The sequence below is a fragment of the Pan troglodytes genome, chromosome 22, assembly GCF_028858775.2.
Source record: "Pan troglodytes isolate AG18354 chromosome 22, NHGRI_mPanTro3-v2.0_pri, whole genome shotgun sequence".
Classification (NCBI taxonomy): Eukaryota; Metazoa; Chordata; class Mammalia; order Primates; family Hominidae; genus Pan; species Pan troglodytes.
In genome coordinates, this window is record NC_072420.2 from 27,360,832 (window position 1) to 27,377,000 (window position 16,169).

Below are 16,169 nucleotides of genomic sequence, written 5' to 3' on the forward strand. Positions count from 1 at the left end.
ATGAATTTGACAATAGTTTCTTTCTAATTCTGTGAAAAATGACATTGGTAGTTTGATAGAAATAGGATTGAATCTGCAGATTGTTTTCGGCAGAATGGTCATTTTAACGGTATTGAGTCTTCCAATCCGTGAACATAGAATGTGTTCCCATTTGCTCGTGTCATCTATGATTTCTTTCAGCAATGTTTTGTAGTTCTCCTTGTAGAGATTCTTCACCTCCTTGGTTAGATGTATTCCTAGGTATTTTATTCCTTTTGTCACTATGGTAATTTGGATTATGTTCTTGATTTGGCTCTCAGCTCGAACTTAATTGGTGTACAGAAATGCTACTGGTTTTCGTACCTTGATTTTGTATCCTGAAACTTTACTGAAGTCATTTGTCAGTTAGTTCTAGAAACCTTTTGATGGAGTCTTTAGGCTTTTTAAAGTATAGAATCATATCATCAGTGAAAAGAGATAATTTGACTTCTTCTTCTTCTCTTTGGATGCCTTTTATTTCTTTCTCTTGCTTGATTGCTCTGGCAAGGACTTCCAGTACTATGTTGGATAAGATTGGTGAGAATGGGCATCCTTGCCTTGTTCCAGTTCTCAAGGGGTATGCTTCCAACTTTTGCCAATTCAGTGATATTGGCCATGGATTTGTTATAGATGGCTCTTATTTTGAGATATATTCCCTTGATCCCTAGTTTGTTGAGGGTTTTTATCACAAAGGGATGTTGGATTTCGTTGAAGGCTTTTTTCACCCCTGTTGAGCTGATCATATGGTTTTTGTTTTTAATTCTGTTTATGCAGTGAATCATATTTATTGATTTGCATACATAGACCCATCCTTGCTTCCCAGGAATGAAGCCTACTTGATTGTGGTGAATTAACTTTTTGATATGCTGCTCCACGTGGTTTGCTAGTATTTTGTTGTGGATTCTTGTGTCTATGTTCATCAGAGATAGTGTGATCTATAGTTTTCTTTTTTCATCGTGTCTTTGCCTGGTTTTAGTATCAGGGTGATGTTGGCTTCATAGAATGAGTTAGGGAGGAGTCTCTCCTCCTGGATTTTTTTGAATTGTTTCAGTACAATTGGTACCAGCTCTTCTTTGCACATCTGGTAGAATTTGGCTGTGAATTCATCTGGTCCAGGTGATATGGTTTGGCTGTTTCCCCACTCAAATCTCACTTTGAATTGTAATAATCCCAATGTGTCAAGGGCGGGTGGGGCCTAATGGAGATAATTGAATCACGGGGGCGGTTTTCCTCATACCATTCTCGTGGTAGTGAATAAGTCTCATGAGATCTGATGGTTTTAGAAATGGGAGTTCCCGTGCACAAGCTCTCTTGCCAGCTACCACATAAGACATGCTTTTGCTTCTCCTTTGCCTTCCACCATGATTGTGAGACCCCACCCTCCAGCCATGTGGAACTGTGAGTCCATTAAACCTCTTTCTTTTATAAGTTACCCAGTCTTGGGTATGTCTTTATTAGCAGCATGAGAATAGACTAATACACCAGGGGTTTTTTGTTTGTTTGGCAAATTTTTTATTACTGATTCAATTTCAGAACTTGATATAGGTGTGCTCAGGGTTTTGATTTCTTCCTAATTCAATCTTGGATGGTTGTGTGTTTCCAGAAGTTTATCCATTTTTGTTCATAATAGTCTCCGAGAATCTTTTGTATTTCTGGAGATCAGTTGTAATGTTACCTTTGTCATTTCTGATTGTGCTTATTTGGATCTTCTCTTTTTCTTTAACTTAGCTAGTGGTCTATTGATCTTATTTATCCTTTCAAAAAACCAACTTTTGGTTTCATTGATTCTTTGTATGGATTTTTTGGTCTCAATTTCATTTAGTCCTGATCTAATTTTAGTTATTTCTTTTTCTTCTGCTAGCTTTGGGTTGGTTTGTTCTTGTTTTTCTAGTTCCTCTAGGTGTGATGTTAGATCGTTAATTTGAGATTGCTCTAACTTTTTGAGGTAGGTATTTGGTGCTATAAATGTTCCTCTTAATGCTGCTTTTGCTGCATCCAGGAGATTTTGGTATGTAGTGTCTCTTTTTTCATTTGAAATAATCTTCTTTAAAGTTTCTTTGAAGATGGTTTTGATGAAATCACAAAGTAACTATTGATTTAGCATTTTTTCTCCCACAACTCTATGTCACACAACAATAATCAACCATTAACAATGATTTTTTAAATACAGTTTAGAAAAATCATCTTCACATGTGTAATATACTTAATCATTCTAACAATCCTAAAATGTGCTGTATTACCATCATTGTTACACTATGGTTGGAAGTATCAGTCTGAAAGTTTAGTGTGCATCAGAATCACCTGCAGGGTGTGTTAAAATAGAGATCACCAGACCCTGTCCCAGATTCAGTTGGCACCAAATAATTTGCATTTCTAATAAGTTATCAGTTGATGCAGATGCTGCTGGCCAAGTACCGTAATGAGAACCACTGATTTAGAAAATTCTGACTTTAGGAATATTATCCCTTGTCTCTAGCTGCTGCTAAGAGGAAAAAGCAACTTTTAAATCCAGGTTTTACTTATTTATTTATTTATTTAGATCTCATGTCCACTTTAGCATACCACTGTTTCTCACCTTTGCCTTTTCACCAAGGTTTTGTTCTTAAGGCCTCAAAATTGTTCTTAAAATTATCCTCTCAATGTCCTCAGCCTAACAAGGATTTATGATGATGATCTTAAAATCAAAAGTTGGCTTTGAGTTTGTGGCTATTTTTTCTTTTAAATATGGCCATATTAGCTTTTCAAAGGAAATTTGGGAGACAGTTCATATTCAAACCATGTGCTTTGATATATTAATTTTGTTGAAAAAGTCTATCTATAGGGAAATAATTTTGTTTTCATTATCAATCTTGGTGGCATAAATGCTCTTAAAGATTTTAGCTTAAGAACTTCATATTTTTTCAGGAAATATACTACAATTACTACTAAGTACGTGATGTGTCCTATTTTATTTAATTATTTTAATCAGCTGCTTCATCATTTTTTGTTTGTTTGTTTGTTTGCTTCTGGAAAAACACTCCAAAATCTGTCCCTAACTCAAAGAAAAAGGACAAGATGGAAGCTTCACTGTTAGAATATTTTTCTATGTATCCTATTAATTGTGACATTTGCATTCACTCCGAGGACAATGAAACAATGGCATTTGTATAAACCTGTTTTTAAATTTTGTTTGTTACTTTTTATTTGGAAATCTCAAATACAAAATTTGAAAGAGTGTTATAAAGCACTCACATATTTTTTACTCCGTTTCACCTATTAGCGTTCTATCTCTTTTGCCATTTGTTCTTTTTCTCTATCTGTGCACATATTACTGTTTTTCTGAATCATTCAAGAGTAAGTTGCACACATTGTAGCTCTTTCCCCCTAAATATTTCAGTATGTGTGTTAATCTGTTGGAAACTTCCAACCTATATTTGCTAATTTTTCCTTTCCTACCAATATGCAATCTACAGGGAGACATTAAGCCATGCAAATATCCTGCTCTTCAGCAAATTTTCCTCCTTTAGGTTTAACACACATTAGAAATTTTTGCTTGAAGCAATCTTTACTGTTATGGATGCAAATTATCATGTTTTGAACTCCAGCTTTCCCTCTGTCTATTCACCAGTTGTTGCTCGTCATTCAAAATAAGAATGCCTCTCCCTCATTGATTGATTGATTACGAGTATGGACTTAAGAATTCCTACTTTTTCAAGAGTTTATAATTCATTAATCTTAAAATGTCCCATTTTGGGCCAGTGGAGCATCTTCAAGCTAGCTATTGTGTCCTTGTGACACAACCCCACAAGTGTTTTGGGAATTTCTTAACTTTTTGACATAAAAGATATCCCAGGTTCATTTTGAATCTTCTCTGCTCCAGCCCTGAAATCAGTCATTTCTCTGAGGAGTTCTGGCTCCTTTTAGTGGATAATGGTCTTAGAAATCAAAGTACCCTAGAACTTAAAGTATAATAATAATAAAAAAAAAGAATGGGGAAAAGAAAGAAATCAAAGTGCATGTTACTGCTGGAGTGCCTTTGTATCTTGTCTCTTTCAGTATAAGAGCTAGGAAATATATGCATGTTTTACACACACACACACACGGGCACTCAGATATATATATGTATATATGTAGATATATATGTATATATGTAGCTGTGTGTATATATATATATAATGTGTGTATATATATATCATCACCATAGGGCTGTTCCTTGACTTCTCTCACTCCATATTTGTAACTCTTTTTACACTTGCTATTTCTTCACTCACTCCTGTAATACATCTAAAACAGTTTCAGAATTGAATTGCTCTGTCCATACCACAACATAAAATAACAATACAAAAAAAAAAAAACACTAAAAAGAATTTAGGTTGTGCTTTCAATTAATTCTCCCCCCAACTCCGCCCAAGACTGAGGGCATATAGTCAATTACTGTGTTCATCACTTACTTGAGTTAGTGCTCCCCTACCCCTGCCAACTTTAATTCACTTGAAATGCATTTGGGTTCATTTATTTCCATTTGCTTTCGGTTTTACTTAGGTTGCTGCTATTGGTGCTGCTATTGTTTGCTTTGTTTTCTCTCCCATCATTGTCGATTTGTTTTTTGAATACGTAGAACATTAGAGAGCTTCTAAAAGTAAAAAAAAAAAAATACCGAGGGCTATATTCAGGGAAGTGTTAATCCTTCCCGTATGCCTCCATTCCAATCTCCCTGTTCCTCTAACATAACCAGTGGTCATGATTTTCTAGTTTCTCTCTAACGTGTTTCTTTTTTAATAAAGATAAGCAGATTTTTTAGTAGCTTTTTGTGGTGATATATGCAAAGCAATTCTGAAATTATTTTAGATGTATTATAGGATTGTGGAATGGGTAACAGCAAGGAAGAACCTCGTGGTGATGGATTGAAATTAGAGTTATTGGTATAGATTTCATTATTTCCCTTTCCTTCTTACACAGAAGATAGCATACTGTATATGTTCTTTTGCACTATTTTTGTTTTTTGTTTGTACTGAATGATATATCCAGGAGATCATTCCATATCAGTTCCTAGAGATTGTCCTCATTCATCTATTGTTGCTCCATAGTTTACCTGAAATGTGTACCATTGTTTTCTCATATGTTTGAATATTTACTTATCGGTATTTGCAATAGCAAATAATGCTGCAATGAATAACCTTAATAACCTTGAAAATATGTATTTTCTTGTTGTTGGAGCTATATCTCAGGGTAAATTTGCAGAGGTGGTAATGCATTTTGCTAAATATTGCCAAATCCTGCTCTAGAGGGACTGTGACATTTTGCATTCCCAGCAGTAATGTATTCCTTACAACTTTGCCTACATAATATATTGCTGAGCTTTTGGTTTTTTTCTTTATTGCCAATTTGATGGAAGAGTTGATTTTTCTTGCATTTCTCTTATGAGTGAAATTGAACATCACAGGACTGTTAGTTATAATCTTTTTGTGAGTTACTTATTCAAATCTTTGCCCATTTTTCTTTAGGATTTTGGTGTTTTTCCCTCAATTTTAAAAATTTCTTTGTATATTAGGGATGTTAGATTTTTTAAAGTGGTATATGTTGCAATTTCTTTCGCTTATGGTGTTCATGCCTTACAAAGGATTTAATTTTAAAGAGGTCAAATGTAATAATTTTCTTTTTGTGGTGTCTGGGTTGTGAAGTTTTGGGCAGAAAGTCTTTTTCCACTCTCAGATTGTAGAGGAACTTACCCTCAATAATAATACTTATGCAGTTTCATATTATACATTTCTATTTCTGTGTTGTTAGATGCATAAGTCAGTAGGGTAGCAGGATATACATTAGCATGTAACAACAAATACCGTTTAAATAGATGAATTATAACTAGGTAAAGCTATGTTTCTTTTGTTGGTGAGAGGTTCTATGTGGAGATTTGAAATCTGATGACTATCATTGTTTTCCAATTGAAGGTCTGATGCATTGATTTTAATACAACTGGAAATTCTTCTAGTGGATGATATCTTATTTATGCTTGCAGTACAGAGAATGATATGGAAAAACTAATGGAATGCCTGTTTGCTTAAAACATGGAAATTTATTCTGTAGTAATAAACAAATATAAATGTCATTCATATTATGACAATTTTGTCTTTTTGGATCATACAAATATTTCACCATACAAAGAGAAAAAAATGGGAAACATTCTTTGTTTAATTAAAGCAAGTCTCCCACTCTCTATGTTTGTAAAATAACACTATGTTAATTTGAATTTTGCAAAAGGAAAAGTATCATCCATCTTACTACTATTTTTCTTTTCTTTTTTGAGGGAGGTGGGTTACTTTCTTATTTAGACTTTATAGGCATACATAACTTCACGTAATTGAAGCTTACATAATGTTTGTATAATTTTATCTTCTTTTTAAAGTTAATATTGTATCCTAAGCATTTCCCATATCTGTGAAGCCTCCATAGTTGCTATTTGCCATAGCTGCTTAGTATTCCACCAGGTTGTTTTAGCTATTTTACTCAGCTCTCCCTTCACTGTTGGAATAGCCTTCTTACTTATCTCTCAATTTCCATTCTTGCTCATATCCAAATAGTTTTCCAGACATTACTTGTGTAATCTCTTAAAAATGAAAATGTATTCCAATCCTCTACTGACTGAAACTTTTTCAGACATTCTCATTAGACTTTGAATAAAATTCAAACTTTGTACCAAGGCCTAAAGAGTCACACATGATTTGGTTCCCTTCTGCCTTTCTGAGTTCTTTTCCCCCTAAATCTGACCACAAGAGCCTTTCAGAAGTACTGATCATTTCCTTGTCACATGCTGTTTCATTTCTCTGTAGCAATCCTCCCCACAAATCTTCACCTTTAGATTTCACCTTAATTATCACTTTTTGTCAGAGATCACTTCCTGGCTCACACTCTCTCATTCTCAATCAAAACATTATATTGGTTTAACGTGCCTACTAGGTAATTCTGATGAGAATTTGAGAACCACTAGTCTAGAAAATTGCTGTCTAATAAAAATATGTGGGCCACATAGGTAATTTAAAATTTTTCATAGCCATGTTAAAAGGATAAAATAAAAGAAGTGAATTTAACAATGTCTTGTATTTACCTTGATTAATCTGAAATATTTCAACATGTAATTAATTTTTTTCTTTCTTTTTTTACTGATTCAATGAGGAACAAGTTTCAACATGTAATTGATATAAATAATTATTGATGAAATATAATACATGGTTTTTAACACAAGGTCGTCAAAATCCTGTGGGGTTGTTTTTTTTTTGTTTTTTTGTTTTGTTTTTTTTTTTGAGACGGAGTCTCGCTCTGCCACCCAGGCTGGAGTGCAGTGGTGCAATCTTGGCTCACTGCAAGCTCCGCCTCTCAGGTTCACACCATTCTCCTGCCTCAGCCTCCCTAGTAGCTGGGACTACAGGTGCCCACCCCCATGCCCGGCTAATTTTTTGTATTTTTAGTAGAGATGGAATTTCACCATGTTAGCCAGGATGGCCTCAATCTCCTGACCTCATGATCTGCCCACCTCGGCCTCCCAAAGTGCTGGGATTACAGGCATGAGCCACCACTCCCGGCCCTCCTGTGTGCTTTTTACGCTTACAAACCATCTCAACTTGGGCACTAAATGTTTATCAAAGATACCTGACCTATATTTACATTTCAAAAAATGTACATTTGAAAAAGTAGATTCACATATCAAAATTGCTTCAATTCTACTTCAGTTTTCCAGTAACTGAAGTATTTTTAAATTAAAATTTAAATTAATTAAAATGAAATAAAACGAAAAACTTAGTTTATTAGTTGCACTATTCATATTTTAAGTAGCCATGATTTAAGCCATATTTTAAGATGCATGTGGCTAGTAGTGACCATATTGGACAGTGCAAATCTAGGTAATACTAAGATTATGCCATGAGGCTGCTCAAGTGAGGACTCCACATCTTAGGTACCAAAGATCATTATGGGAATGGCTATTGCTGCTCCCTCTTGGGCCTGGATGACTTTGCCATGCCAGTCCACACTTACAAAAAGTAGACTCTTTATGCTTTCATCTCCATGCCCTTTCATTTGCACTTAATATTGCAAGAATGCATTGGATAGGAAGAGCCAAATCATGCCTGAGCTCTAGTTGGAACTCTGAGATGTGGAGCTTCTGGAATCTTCATGGGGGTGGCAGTCCTCCTTACCTGGAAAATTTGCAAGACATGGGAAAAAAAAACTCAAAAAGTGCTGGGTACTCAAAGACATATTTCCTATATCCACTGTATGTGCCTATTATTTTGTAAGCCTTCAAAGGCAGGGACTGGATCCATTCTGTTCATGGCTGTTTTATCGAGAGCTTGTAAACATGGTTTGGCTTCTATAAGTGTGCAATGATTTTTGCTTTAATAAATGAATGTATGATTTACACCAGGGAAAGTGAACTAAGTAATATAAAACATATGTTCGTTTCAGTGTCTGGGGAAAATTAGTTTCAATCTTACACTGTTGTGGAGAAGACATATACTTATCTATTTGCTTTTAACCTCTGCTACTGCCAAGACTATTTTTCTGATATCTTCCAGGGATTTCTCTGGACGATAAATTAAAAATGAAACATGAATTACAGCGGAGCTGAAGGGCAGGATGACCTTGAGTACATAGCAAAGGATGATTCAGCTGGTGATTTCACAAGATATGTCAATCAGGAAGCTTGCTTACCCTCGCTCTTTAAAGGAAAATTGACTTGACTGCAGTCATACCGAAGGGAAACTTCAGGCAGATGTTTTGGTACCAAATGACCTTTTTCTCTTGTAGCCTTGTTGATTAGATTAGGAAAGGGCATCTGATCCCAGAGTAGTCAATCCTTCGACTAGCAAGCAGTTTACAGCATTACTTGGAATAAAACGATAAGCTTGGCCCATCAGATTAGAATAGTTGAGAATTAAAATTAGGAAACAACAAAATAATGAGGCAGGTGACAGTGGGAGCTGAAAATGCAGCGTGTGAGAGAGGGGAGAGCATGCAGCTGTACCGAGCCATTTTTGGCCTAAATTAATGAGGGAGGAGCGGCGATGGGTAAACAGAAACAAGGAAGTAGAGAAAAATGTCAATTTAATGTATATATGTATCCATACACATGTGCACACATATGTGTATACACACACACAGCACTGAATGTTCCCTTTTCCTGGAGTTGTATTTCTAAATTTTCGTATGGGAAACTTTTAATTACGTCCTCTACTTGTGTTTTTGGCTTTGAGTCAGATGTCTCCTTTTTAGTGAGTCTTCTCTAACTTCCTAGTCTAATCTTGCCTTCTCTGCCTCTTCCCCTCCAACCTTTATTTCTTTGGCTGGAGTGCAGTGGTGTGATCTCAGCTCACTGCAACCCCCGCCTCCCGGGTTCAAGCAATTCTCCTGCCTTAGCCTCCCCGAGTAGCTGGGACTACAGACGCCCGCAACCATGCGGAGCTAATTTTTGTACTTTTAGTAGAGGCGGGGTTTCACCATGTTGACCAGGCTCGTCTTGAACTCCCACACACCTTGGCCTCCCAAAGTGCTGGGATTATAGGCATCGGTCACTGCACCTGGCCCCATCCTTCATTTCTAACACAATATATTCTTATTGTCCATATAACACTTATCACTATCTGAGTTAACTTTTGTATTGATTGGTTTACGATTTACTGTCAATTGCTCCTACATGAATATAAACAGCATGAAATTAGGAGAGTATATCTCACATACAGTACTCTATGTGCAGTGTCTGCAGTGGTACCTGATGTTCTTTCAGTGGGAAATATCTGTTAAAAGAATATGTAATAAATATAAATTTGCAGATGACATAGGAAACAAAATTGGTAGACTGAAAAAAAAAATACCAAGAGCTGCAAAGCCGGTGAGCCTGTCAACAGTTATGGAAATGGAAATGAAGATTGTGTGAGGATCACAGAATTCTACTGCTGAGATCCTTAGCACTACCTTGGCTCACTCCATTTTCCACTTGTCCTGGGAGTATGATATCTTTTTCCTGGGATTATGTAGTAATTCAGGGTCAAAAGTATTAGGCTATGTCTTGCCACAAGGTTTTGCAAGTTATATTTTTGTTGATCAGATAAAATAGAGACGTTTCTTGCGTTTGCCACCTGCCCCCCTCCTCACTCTGGTAACGATACTCTCAAGTTCTAAATCATTGGTTCTCAACCAGGGGCACTTTCTCCCCAGGACATGTTTGACTATGTCTGGGGATGTTTTGGTTATTACAACTTGGGCAGGGAAGAGGAGATAGGGACCAAGGATGCTGCTGAACATTCTACAATGCACAGCAAAGCTCCCCACAATAAAGAGTTTTGCAGTCCCAAACATCAATAGCGCTGAGGTTGAGAAACCCTGTTTTAAGGTGGCATGCTGTCTAAACTGACTAAATTATCATTGTTCTTAAGCAGATGATATAGTATCAGATATAGGATTTCATGTAGGATTTGCCCTCAAGTCCCAGGGTTTTCTGTAACTTATAATAGAAGAGTTGGGAGAAATCAAGTTAATCCTAGGGATGTGCTATGGGTTGAATGTTTGGGTCCCTTCTAAAATTCATGTTAAAACTGCATCCCAAGGGCAACAGTATTAAGAGGTAGGGTCTTCAGAAGTTGATTAGGACATGAGGGCTCTGCTCTCAGGGATGGAATTAGTGCCTTTTAAAAGAGCTAGGGCAGGCCAAGCATGGTGGTTTACACCTGTAATCCCAGCACTTTGGGAGGCTAAGGCAGGATGATTGCTTGAGGCCAGGAATTCGAGGTCAACATGGGCAACATAGTGAGACCTTGTCTCTGCAAAAAATAAAAAAATAAAAAAATAGCTGAGCTAAAAAATTAGTGATGGCACACACCTATAATCCTAACTACTTGGGAGGCTGAGAGGTGAGGATCACTTGAGACCAGGAGTTTGAGATTGCAGTGAGCCATGATCCTGCCACTGTACTCTAGTCTGGGTGACACAGTGAGACCCTGTTGAAAAAAAAAAAAAAGAGTTAGAGGGAGCTAGCTAGGCTTATTTGCGCTTTCATTCCTTCCACCATGTGAAGACACAATGTTTGTCTTATCCAGGGGATGCAGCAATAAAATGCCATCTTAGAAGAAGAGACAGAGTGCCCTGGCCAGACAACAGAACCTCCTGGCAAATTGATGTCAGATTTCTCAGCCTTGAGAACTGCGAAAAATAAATGTCTTCTCTTTATAAATTACATAGTCTTAGGTATTTTGTTATCACAGCGTGAATGATCTAAGACAGGATACTTCCTATTAAGTGGGCTGATTGAACATATACATATATCTACTCTCCCGAACTTCACTGAAGAAGAATGAAGAATTAAAAATGTATCAGTTCATAAGGTCAAAGAAATAGGAGAGAAAAAGAAAACTATTGACAAGAGATTGCTGTGAGTTTTGGAAGCTAGAAAGTCGGTCAAGGTATAGTACCTGACCTAGAGAAAAGAATGGACAATTTAACCTGAGTACTTGTGAAAGGTATTTCAATTGCAGTGCTCAGAGCTTGAAGGTACCAGGTAAAATGGAAGGCAGCAATAAGAATTGGGGCTGAGAAGAGAAGGACTGATTTAAAATGGGTATATAAAAGTGGGTAGATTCCAGATCTCCTCTGCCATGAAATGCCATTGCATTGCTTCCCTTTTCCTCTCCCTCCTTCTCCACTCCTAATTCTCCCTGACCACCACGAGTACCTCATGTTCAGACTCTGGATAATTTGAACAAGAGACTTTCTGGAATCAGTGACTGGAAGCATGACTGCACTAATGTAAGCAGGGGGAGTTGTGGTATGAGATGGTGGTATCGCACTAAAGCCTTGTTAGTCCTGGTAGACCATGATGAGTAGCTCAAAATTCATTCCAAATATGGCAGGAAGATACTGAGAGTTTCAAGAAGAATTTCATGATCATAAATAATGAATGGTTTAGCACTATTGCATTGGTGCCGTCGTTGCCATAGTCAGTGAATTCTCATAAGATCTGGTTGCTTAAAAGTGTGTGGCACCTCCCCGCAACCTCCACTCTCTCTATTGCTCCCATCCTCACCAGGACCCTGGTTTCCCCTTTACCTTCAGCCATAAGTAAAAGCTCCCTGAGGCCACCCCAGAAGCTGAGGAGATGTTGGTGCCATGTTTGTACAGCCTGCAAAACCGTGAGTCAACTAAACCTATTTTCTTTATAACTTACCCAGTCTCAGGTATTCCTTTCTAGCAATGCACAAATGGTCTAACACACCTGGTATTGTCCTTGTGCTTATGTCTTTTACAATGACTCATACCATTGCTGCCTTACTAAGAGAAGAGATAGAAAGGACAGCAGACTTGTGAGGCGCTTCTTGTATTACTATCTTACTAAATGGGATTATAGACTTGTCTACTCATAGCTAATAAACAGTAGAGCCAGAATGTTAAGCAAGATTGGAGGACTTCAAAACTTACTCTCTTTCCACTGCCACCCATCGTGCCAATTCTGAGATATGGCAGCCTTTACAAATGAACGTTCCAGATGTGCGATATTCTGCTTTAGTGGATGAATAGCCTCTCATTCATAACATTTGATACAATCGATGTTTCGTATCATAGGACTAATGATCAACCTACCTTCAATACAAGATGTTCAAGCTGATAAGGAAGAACTCACCTCTTATCTACTGATATTAATGCCTCTGCTCCATAGTTATCAAGTAAACATATAAATCTTCTCTTATATATTTCATCTTGATTATGAACAGGATATTATGTAACTTAATGTGAATTTGCCATTTTCTATTTATCTATGATCACACATTTTATATTTCTGTATCCTAAAGTGAGAAGTAAGCAGGGATGCAATACTTCTCTCTTATAAAGTAAATTCAAACCTACAGATGTAAAGTGGCTTGTTTACTAACCACTTAGAAGTTAACTGTGAAACTGAAATAAATTTAATATATTAGGCCTGGTGAGGTGGCTCACACCTATAATCCCAGCACTTTGGGAGGCTGGGGAGGGTGGATCACGGGGGTTCAGGAGCTTGAGGCCAGCCTGGCCAATGTGGTGAAACCCCATCTCTAATAAAAATAAAAAAAAATTATCTGAGCATAGTGGCATGTGCCTGTAATCCCAGCTACACGGGAAGCTGAGGCAGGAGAACAGCTTGAAGCCAGGAGGCAGAGGTTGCAGTGAGCCGAGATCATGCCATTGCACTCCAGCCTTGGCAACAAGAGCAAAACTCTGTCTTAAAAAAAATTAATGTATTATCCTGCCTATTTTCCACGTCTTACTAGAGATTTCAATTTTAGTATAGAATCTTCTCCCAGGTTTCTACTCCCAAGCCAAGATCAGCTTTTCTTCTGATCCAAGGTTGGTCCATACACTTGTGTTTTGACTTCTACCTCCTTCTATCTCTTAATTATTATCCCCTTAAGATATTTTTCCCTATAGGTATCTCTTATTTCATATTTTAGACTTTTTTTTTTCCTTTGGCTCTTTTCTTCAGTATGTAAACATGATTGCAGATGTTATAAACTGAGAAGCTGTGTAGCATCTTTGGTAATTTTAACTGTTGTGCGTAAGTTTTTGGCAAAGCTATATCTCTACAGATTTTGTTGCTTCTTTGAGAGATATGTTTCTGTTTTATGAATATACTTATAATGTAGTCTGCTTGTATACTGTAATTTATTCTTTGAGATTGCATGTATTCTTGCTTGAGCAGCTGTTTTCTGGAATGAGGATCTCAAATGAAGAGGGCTTTAATAAAGAGATATAGGCACAGTTTTAAATTGATACTGAAAGAACTCATAAAAGGAAGGACATTTTTATGTGTGTATGAACATTTTAGGGAATTCTTGATTTCTTACCAGTGGCATTGTCTAAGACGAAATGACCTAGATGCTGGGAAATGACTTTGTTGAGAACTGTTGTGTTCAGATATGATTGTCCTGGTGGGGCCAGAGGAAGAGCCACATCTCTGTGAAGGTGAGGTCTGTCCTTAAGGGAGAAGATATTTCTTCAGCTAATCGACTAGGAAAAATGAACATCCTGTAACAAGAAGTCAAAGCTCATGGTATAGTGAAAGGAAGACTTTTTTTCCCATTTAAGGTCTTGGGGCAGTGAAGATTAAACTCAAGGGTATGATATAGTCAGGGCACTCTGTAGAGGTATGAGCTGGCACTCTGTAGAGGTGTGACCTGGTATTGTCATGTTTCTTATTGAAGATAGGCTAGTCTTTACATATATGATATGAGACATGGATTTTATGATCAAGAGGCTATAAGTCCGTGTATCCCATATGGCTAGAAAGATTGTATGACCCTGAGAATGGGCCTGAACCTGGGGACTGTGAGATCATCTACATACAGCAGAAGTTGATAGTTAATCTCTGTGTTGTAATTTCGTTGAATCTCCAGTAAGGCCTAAAATATTCAGTCTTTTCTTGGCTCTATGACTGAAAATATAGGCAGATGTGCCTAGGATGATGATAGCAGTGATGGGCACCAGTGATGGGCACCAGATGGGCACCAGGCTGGGCCTGGCAGAGTGTAAATCTTATGCCAGAGCATCAGTGACCAACTCCATGAGAAGGCCAGCACATGTGAAAAAGGCTCCTGGGAAACTTAGAGATATAATTGGAAGATTATTAAATGGACTCAGAGTCATGGCATTCACAGGCATGTTACCTTTTAGATTAGAGAACACAACAGTATCTTCAATAGTCCTTCATTTCCCCTCCTGCCTCACAATAAAAAATACCTCTTGCCTCTAACCCTGAAAATATGCAGTGAAAAAATAATTATTGTACTCTTTGTAACCTCTGAGGGATAATGAAATTGCCAGAGGAATGGCAGGGAAAGAGTGATCAATTAAAAAATAAACCCAGGAATTATAAGTGGTAAGTTGGATGTTGATTTTTGACCACATTTGAGAAAGCAATTTCTAGGTAAGTTTTGGTTAGAATGAAAGTGGAAAAAATAGTGAGTCAGGTTACAAAAATGGGAAACAGTACAGTAGACATCAGAAAGTTAGGATTATAGTCCTGATTAATGCTTACTAACAGTGGATTCTTATATTATTTTACCATTCTGAGTTTTTATTTCTTTGATAGTGCAAGGAGAACACTTCTATCTTCTCTGCTGGTATCATAGTAAGAATAACTAAATGATATATGCAAAAGATATACACACCTATGTTATTATTTCTACCAGTCAATGGCCTCTTACATCCCTCTAAATCATGATTCCCTGACTCTGTGAAAGCTAGACATATATAGAAATATTTAAAACTATTAATAGTAATTAATGTGCCATTTTCCATATTATATTGAGACACTAGAATAAAAATATTTTCAATAGTACATTTGGTTTTTATAATCCAGAGTTAAAACTTTATGCAATCAATATTATTATCCTTGGGAATTTAGACAAAATAATAATAAGCATTGTCATCTATAGAAAGAAGCATTTTCAGTTCATCAATTGCTGCAGATCCATATTCCTTTACTGGATTTTCTTAGCCACACTATAATAAAGTGTATATGGAATCATCTGTCTGCCAAAAGGTAAAATTTCAGAGCAAAGAATTTTTGTTTGGAAGGTAGTAGCAAGTATATGAAAATAGCCATCTGTATTAGCCTGCTAGGGCTGCTGTAACAAATGCCATAGACTGGGTAGCTTAAATAACACAAATGTGTTTACTTTCACAGTTCTGGATGCTGGAAGTCCACGATTTAGATGTTGGCAGGGTTGGGCTCTCCTGAGGCCTCTCTCCTTGGCTTTCAGATGACTGCCCTCTCACTATGTCCTCTCACGGCCTTTCCACCGTGTGCACATCTCCAGCATCTTTTTCTCTTCTTAGAAGGACACAAGTCATATTGATTTAAGATCCCATGCTATGACCTGATTTAATTTTAACTGCTCTTTAAAGGCCCCATCTCCAAATACAATCACATTGAGGGTTTAGGCCTTCAACACATAAATTTTAGAGGGGACACCATTTGGTCCATGACAACATCATAAGACAATTTTCTAAGGCTGAACAAATTAGCAAAACCTAAAGTACATTAATAATGTATAGTGACAAATCTAAAACCTAATGCCAGCTAATGGCAACTAAAAGAATAATTAGCCCATTCATTCATTTTCTTTCTGGGTGTGGTATAATTAAAGAAAATTATT